At 40.6% G+C, this 8,407-nt stretch overlaps 1 long non-coding RNA gene across 1 annotated transcript; it reads right to left on the bottom strand.

Moving 5' to 3' along the window:
• Nucleotides 1–3,822: 3,822 nt before the first annotated feature.
• Nucleotides 3,823–4,518, bottom strand: LOC111946849. The gene is made up of 2 exons (XR_002872632.1): nt 4,474–4,518; nt 3,823–4,077 (listed from the first exon to the last, which is right to left on the bottom strand). It is a non-coding gene; the product is annotated as an uncharacterized LOC111946849 (long non-coding RNA).
• Between the last annotated feature and the right edge of the window lie 3,889 nt (nt 4,519–8,407).

Genomic DNA, 8,407 nt, shown 5'->3' with positions numbered 1-8,407 from the left:
AAATCTCATCACAAGATGTTACACTCAGTGGGAGAAAGCAAGGACAGCCATCAGTCAAGTGATGAAGAGACATGACTCTACATTGACAGCATAACAATTGAAAATGAAGGCCAAAGTAATGAACAAGCCTATCCAGATTTGGAGCTTGGCTCACCATCTCGCAAAGATAGATTCAAAGTAGATACTGGGGCACAAGCCAACACAATTCCAGTGAACCTTTTTTTAAACATTATTTGAAGATGTCTCGTTGCAACCAGCAAATCACAGACTCAGACTACAGTGGACACTCCCTTAATGTGGATAGCATATGCAAATTGAGATGTAAACTCAAAGAGCAAATACTGATGTTGGATTTCCATGTCGTTGACACAAGTTCCCCACCAATCTTGGCAATGAAAACCTGCAGAGACTTAAACCTAATCAAAATTGTGATGGCAGCAACAAAGGAAAAGATTGACACAGTCTCACAAAACATCTTGGAGGAGTTTAAAGATGTTTTTCAAGGCATAGGAGTGTTTCCAGAGGAATGCAATTTTCATGTTGATCCAGAAATAACACCAGTTGCTGGCCCTCCCCGCAGAATAGCTTTTGCTCTGCAAAAAAAGCTTAAAGAAGAGCTTGAAAGCATGGAGAAAAATGGCATCATCTGTAAAGCCACTAAGCCAACAGAATGGATGAATGCACTAGTTGTCGAAAAACCAAAATCAGGAAAGCTTAGAGTTTGTCTAGACCCCAGACCACTAAACAAGGCAATTCAGAGACTTTACAACCCACTTCCCACACTTGACGATGTCACAGCAAAGCTTGCAGGAGCATAATAGTTCAGTGTGTTAGATGCCAGATCAGGCTACCGGAACATCAAACTGAGTCATGAATCATCTCTGTTAACCACATTTAACACTGTGTTAACCCTTGTGCTATCCTATGGGGTCTATATGACCCAACTCCCAATTTCCGTGTGCCTAGGATAGCACACGGGTTAAGTAGATTCTTCAGGCCACCATTTGGCATCATCGCTGTGCAGGATGAGTTTCAGAGGTGTGTGGATGAGACCCACGAGGGCTTTGACGATGTTGCTGCCATAGTGGTCGACGTCCTGGTTTTGGCTAAACCAAACAGGAACACGATCGCAACCTCAGAGAAATGTTGCAATGCACAAGGGAAAGAGGTGTGAAGCTCAATCGTGACTAATGCCGCATCTCTATGCAAGAGGTAAGCTACTTCGGCCACACATTATCACACGAAGGTCAGCAAAGAAGTCAAGAGCGCAGAAGTTGTTCAGCAGCCTGAGCCCAGCATCAAGTAAAAGAAGAATACTGGGTCAACATCCGCTGAATCCCAAAGCAAAGCGAAGGACACTTTGTCAAATGACCAACCGCCTGTATATGTCACAAAGTCAGGACAGGTTGTTAAACCAAAACAAGTTCTTGATATGTAAAATGATTAAATATTTGTGAAAGGTAATGGAAAAAGTTCTAATTATTCCATGTTATCTAAAATAGATGGCAAGCAGCTAAGTTTGGTTATTATTTTTTGGTTGGTTCTGTATTTTGCACTTATGTTGCTTAAAAGTAAAAACAATGTTAAACTAAGACCTTTGTTAAAAAATTTTTACAATGCAGGACATTTTTTTGTTAAATGGAGATGTAATATTCTGACCCGTAGGTGTCACTGTGATTTACAAATATACCTGTTACGCTGTGAAGTCTCGCGGGATTTGTAAAACGTGTGAGATTCAAGGTGGCTGAAGTAAAGCAGGAAATAACAATCCTGGCCTGTTTGTGACTTGTTCAATCAAAAGACAAGTTCATTAAGGTAATAGTACTCCTCAATTTAGATAATAAATATACAAGAAATAACACTTATTAAGGTAGTTTTAGTGTTAATTTCGCTCAGTTTATTGAGTTAAAAAGTGACTCTGAGTCAGTGTTAAGTAATTTAACTATTTTGAAAGTGTTAACTCTGTAAAGTGTGGAGCTATATAAACCCTGGAAAAGTGTTGAAATTACAGTAACTCTGAGGGAGTTGATACAACACTCCACTTTTTGCACATTGCACATTGCACTTTTGCATATTATAGACTTTGGCTGTGTCCGAATTACCGCCCTAAACCCTATATAGTGCACTATATAGTGCGGTCGCCATTTTGTAGTGCTGTCCGAATCTACAGTTCAAAAATCATGTGCACTAGAAATTTCCCAGAATTCTCTACGAAAAACCAGTGTGGATCGATGCTCACTCGATCGGCGAATATTGCCCAGAATGCACTGCGTTCATACCAGAATGCATTGCGTGTGACCCACAATACACTGCGTTTGAATTATTCAAAGATGGCGGACGCTTGCGCTAGAAAGAGGACTTAAAAATGTAAGTATATTTAAAAGTATCTTGTATATGTTGTAAAATATATTTGTAAATACGTAAGATGACTTGTTTAATATGTTATATTCCTCAATCGACTATCTACATTGTTTTGAAGCTCATCAATTTCGGTAATGCTAAAGCTAACGCTAGCGCGAATTAGCATTGAAGGCTAAAAACAAACGCTGTTGATATTACATCAAAAAGCAGTGAGTTCTAACCGTAGTCATAAGTTATTAACACATTTTTAAAATGTGTTTATATATGTAGGGACAGACGAGGATGAGGAAAATCTGATCCATCTGTGGATGGAGAAAGATAGCCTGTTTGTTATCAGGCAAGCTCGTGCCGGATGGGAGTAAGAGACACTTGATCAGATTTGTATTTATTTATCATTAAACTGTAATCGTTGTCATGTTGGGGTAAAGGTTGTTGTTGAAAGAGGAGAGGAGGAAAGAGCACGAAGGGACAAAGAGTGACAGGAGAGTCTGTTAAGCTTACCTGAGTTTAAAATATTGTTCACAAAATGTAACGTCGTCGTTGTTTTTGCAATTTTTTTAATAAATGCATGAACAAAAATGAATTATTTAAATGCATTATTTAAATCTGAGCCATTTTTAACAATCTCAAAAGGATTTTCATATAAATATCAAATGTACATATTTACATTTTCGTTTTATATGTTAACATTTATTTTTATACATCTTAACAATAATCCTGGTCTTCTAGAGTCATGTGTGTCACAGTTGGAGCTAAAAGGAAAGCAGAGATTTGTCCTCGCAGACGGACGCCACTTTACCCGTCCTACTGGTTCCTGGTGTGGCTCAACATCTGTGGCTCCAAGCAGTCCCCTTCTCTGATGCACAGATTGTGCAGAACTGAACTGCAGGCAATGATTTTCATTGCAAAGGTTGGTTTTACTTCCAGTGCCCCCAGAAATATTGCTCTCCTCCTCATTTGCCAAATGCTCTTTCTCCACCACAGAGCGTGCCTTGGCGTGGTGCTGGTTGTAACGGGCCTGAACCGCATTCCTCATGGGTTCCCTGTAGGGTGTCAGCAGCGTGATGGGATGAGCAATGCAGGGATACCCACCATCACCCAAAAGGATCCTTCAGGTGGGTAATGTTTGATTTACATAAATTGGGCTTTTACGTAGAACCTGTGAACTGTGGACTGATCCTTGATTCCCAACAAAAATATCTCTAAATTTGGCTTAGAGTCACATACAGCCTGCAGTTGAATGGAATAAAAAAAGCTTCCTGTTAAAATAACAAGCTGCATTTTCTTTTAGGGCCTTTATTCTTCAGTGGCAGCCATCAATGCTCCCTACGACCTTTTGGAAGGTGGAAGACCAAGCAAGCTGCTATAAAACCAGAGGTGACTAATGGCAGTTCATTCCCACTGGGAAGCTGGGTGACCCTGCTCATGGTCCGTGGCATGTCAAAGGCCCTGGCTATCACACTGTATGATGTGCCACATGCCAGCCAGAAAAGAAACACCAGGACCTCAGTCTCCTGTGCCCCCCCCAGAGTGTGAGGAACCCGAAGCTGCCCCAGAGTGTGAGGAACCCGAAGCTGCTCCACCAGATGCTCAATGGTCCTGCGGGTCAACCGATCTGCGGGTCTGCCGGTCTGGTCTTGTGTGGGACTGACCGTAAGCGTGAAGGGCCACGACAGACACCTTTATGTTGGCAAAGCAGTAGAGACGTGGAAGACCCTGTAAAATAGAAAAATAATTATTTCATTGAGAAAATTAAATCTGATTTTTTTGAATGTTTCATTTTATTCTGATGTCTTACATTTTAGTTTATGACGTATTTATAAATGCTGGAAAATCTCGTGTTTTTTTTTTTTTGGCTGGGTTTTTGGATTTTTATATAAATATTTAAAAATTAAAGTATTTTGGTTTAAAACAAGTGATATGGTTTGACTCTGAATAAAAAATACTAAACTTTGATCTCACAAGTGTTTCATGTAGTTAGACTATACAGTTCATAGTCCAGTGTTGAAAAATAATGTTAAAAAGTCTTACCCAGCAGACTGTGTAACCTTGAGCACAATTAGTGACAAATGCTTAAATTGAACTAATAAAAAAACTTTAAGTTTAACTCACAAGTTGTTCATGTCTGGTCAGGGGCATCCAGAGGAAATCTTCTGAGACGTCTGCTTCTCCTTGCCGTCCTGTGATGCTGCATATCTGCTCATTTTTGGTTTGATCCCATGAAAAACGGTTGAATTATTGCCAGGAACACGGACAGATTCATATATACAGCTATTTTCAGTAAGGTAGAAGAGAAAACTACAGAAAAAAAATGCCTCCTCGCAAGAGCCCGTAAATCGTTCAGCGGCATAAAAATAAATATTGCCATGGAGTAATAACATGGGGGTTTATTTATCAACAAATACATAAAATCACCACCAATGTGTTTGTAATTTTATTATTTATAAATCAGCCACATTTTTCATGATCAGAACACAGCAGATTCATAAATAGTCTTCATAAAATGTTCATACTTATTATATTTTTAATTTGACAAATGGGTGTCATTCTCCGCGTTAAATAGAAGTAGTTCCCCTCCAGACCAGGTGGTGGCGGTAATGCGCCTCTTTGTTTCCGTGCCAAGCGCCATTTGAAAACACCCGAAAGAGAAAACTAGTGAGCACGGGTGTCCGAATTGCTTTGAAAATTCAGAGAACTATATAGAGAACTATATAGTGCCGCACTATATAGGGTTTTAGTAGTTAGGGGTTAGGGCGGTAATTCGGACTCAGGGTTTGTCTTTTTGGCTGTGTTGCCGCGCACACTGGCTGCGTATCTTGTAGGCACCTGTCTCATCTCTATACCTTTCAGGTTTCTGTGGTGTCGCAGATCTGTGCTGTTTTTTGGAGATTGCATGCAACGTGTCATGGTGACTGCTCTTTGGTGCCTCCCATTGTCTTTTATTGCTGCTTTGCAAGCTCATGGGATCTTGCACAGTCCATATTATGGACTGTGCAAACTTGACAAACATGTGACAAGCATGACATGACAAACATGTGACAGTACCTTTACCTGACGTAATTCTGACCTTAGTTTAGGCTCTTCCCACCTGGAAGTCTGCAGGATGAATCCAAATTATTGTTTGATATCTGCTTTCATGGAATTTATCTCAAAGCAATGATCCGAGAGAATTATTTTAGACATTTTTTTAATCAAACAAGGATTTTTGATGTAACTTTTCTTTCCCTAGATATGATGTTGATGTAAAAGAACAAACGTCGGACAGGTTAACATCAGAAAAATGATCTGGAGTTACCGCTTTTTGTTTCACGTCTGACAAACTTCTCCTGTCACGTTTCCATTTTTCTCATCCACTGATCCAGTATTTAAACAGGATTCTCATTTGACGTTACATGCTCCACGCTTTTGTTTTCTGTCTGTCCTCTGACAGAAAAGTTCTTTTTTTTCACAAACCTCTAACAGAGACTCATTCTATTATTTTTTTTTAATTTAAAACTTCATTTTGTAAAATACTGTACTTTGTGCACAGTAATTCTTTTGGATTCATCAAGTTTTACATGGAAGCTTTCGTTATGTCTGTCATGATCCGAGGACGTGACAGACCCAGATGCTGAAACCCGGAACGAGGACACAGGTAGGATGTAAGGTAAGTAATTAGATTTATTTTGATCCGGCGTGGTTGGGAGTTTTGGCGTGGCTGGAGGTTCTGGCGAAGTTAAAGATCATGGCGAGATTTGAGGTCCGGATGTAGTTTGGGTTCGTGGCATGGCTGGAGATCTTGGTGAGCTTGGGACTCGTGGCGTGGCTGAAGCCTAGGACAAGGTAGGTTCCTTTAGGAGATTGAGGAATGGAGCAGCTGCTCGTGGAAGCGTCTGACTCAGGTGACTCTCGTGGCATGAAGTCCTGAGGCAGAGAAAACAAGGGTCAGCTAAGAAGAAGAGACTAGTGGGCCAGACATGGGTCTAGGAAAGACTGAGCACCATCAGGGGCAACGAACTGGCAAAGAATGCTGGAGCTGGGTCTCCTAAAGTAGAGCAGAGTCTTGAGGTGAGTAGTCACAGCTGGTGAAGTCAGGAACAGAGCTGGGAGGGGGAGGAGAACTGACAGAGGCACCATGACAATGTCAGCCTTAACCCTTGTGCTATCCAAGGCACTTTAACATTGGGAGTTGGGTCATCTAGACCCCACTAGACAGTGCGCTGAACCTTTTTTCTTCAATGATTTGTGATCTTCACTGGTGTCCATGGATTACATGAAATCTTTCCACCTTTATCCACCTTTGTCATGGTAGGGAGAACACGTCAATGTAAGGGTGGGGTCATCTAAGATAGCACAAGGGTTAATGCACAGACATCTTCATCTTTAATAAGGAAGATTTCTAATCTGAAGCTCTAGTCCCAAACCTGCGGGTAAACAGGATGATAAAGTGCTGACAGTCATATCAGTTATGTTAGTTAGTGTTTGATTCTGTCTGTTCTGTCAGTCAGATCATCAGCTCAAATATCACCATAATAACTTTTGGTTACAGCACGGATGCGTGTGGCTCACGGCGGCTAAACAATTATCTTCAAGTGACTTAAAATTTGATTTTCTCCAAAAAAAGAGTGCTGACCATGGCCCCTAAGAAAAATCATGACTACGAAGACTTTGTCATGTGCTTTATTGATATTTCAGGATTCTTAATACTGTCTGATAAAACGTATGAACCGGATAATGATAAATCATGTAATAAAATGGTTACGGTAGGGTGGAATTATATAAATTCACTTCTTCCACTCCCTTTCAAGCAATATTTATTAATATTTCTAATTATCCTAAGTTTGTTATGGCATTGTATGAATGTATGTCTGATGATTATATTGTTTTTGTGTTTTTTAGGGCCCGAGCACGGAGTGCAAGGACCCTATTGTAATTCGAATGTTTATTATTAGGGCCCGAGCACGGAGTGCAAGGACCCTATTGTATCTGTTAGGTTTATTAGGGCCCGAGCACGGAGTGCAAGGACCCTATTGTATCTGTAAGAGTTATTAGGGCCCGAGCACGGAGTGCAAGGACCCTATTGTATCTGTTAGGTTTATTATTAGGGCCCGAGCACGGAGTGCAAGGACCCTATTGTAATTCGAATGTTTATTATTATTAGGGCCCGAGCACGGAGTGCAAGGACCCTATTGTATCTGTTAGGTTTATTATTATTAGGGCCCGAGCACGGAGTGCAAGGACCCTATTGTATCTGTTAGAGTTATTATTATTATTATTATTATTCTTTTTCTTCCGACGGAAGAGTCGCCTTTTTGAGGCCTTTAACATACCCCAAAACTCACCAAATTTTGTATACACATCAGGAGTCGCGAAAAATTTCATATTTTATAGGAGAACGGCATAGGTAAACAAAAATGGCTCGATAGCGCCACCTGCAAAATTTGTTTTCGCGAGCACCTCCATATGCTTTATAGTACAAACCTGATTTTAACAGGGCATGTTCATCGGATAGAAACCTACAAAAAAGTCTCTTGGGACCAAGCTGTCAGTCGCACAGGAAGTCTGATATTTTGATGACAATATGTCATTTTTGCTGTATTTTGGTCATTCGCAGGCCTCGCTCTAGAACGAACTCCTCCTAGAGATTTGAGAGTAATGACTCCAAACTTTGGTTTTGTAAACTACACACATGTCCGATGTTAAATTGCAAAGCTTTTAAGTTTTTATGGAAGTTTGGGACCATGGCGGCGCGTCAAAATTGGAGGTCGTTTCGAAAACACGCCATGAAAAGAAAAATGGCCATTACTCAGCCATGCATAATCCAATCTGATCCAAAATTGATGTGCATGATTTTAGTCTGACTCTGAACACATCTGCAGTGAAAAAATCTGGAAAAAGTGTAGCGCCACCTGCTGGCAAGAGGAAATGACATGTTTTACTTGGAGCATCACTGCTCCGAGTAGGATGAGCCCACACACCTGAAAATGACATCCACCTGTTGAAAAGCCATTGAAGTTTACTCTGACAAAAAACCATAACTTTCAATGCGGGGGTGTGGTCGTGACAG

The sequence above is a fragment of the Oryzias latipes genome, chromosome 22 (genome assembly GCF_002234675.1).
Source record: "Oryzias latipes chromosome 22, ASM223467v1".
In the NCBI taxonomy this organism is placed as follows: Eukaryota; Metazoa; Chordata; class Actinopteri; order Beloniformes; family Adrianichthyidae; genus Oryzias; species Oryzias latipes.
Note: the sequence above shows the minus strand (reverse complement) of the source record. Positions and strands in the feature narration are given on the sequence as shown.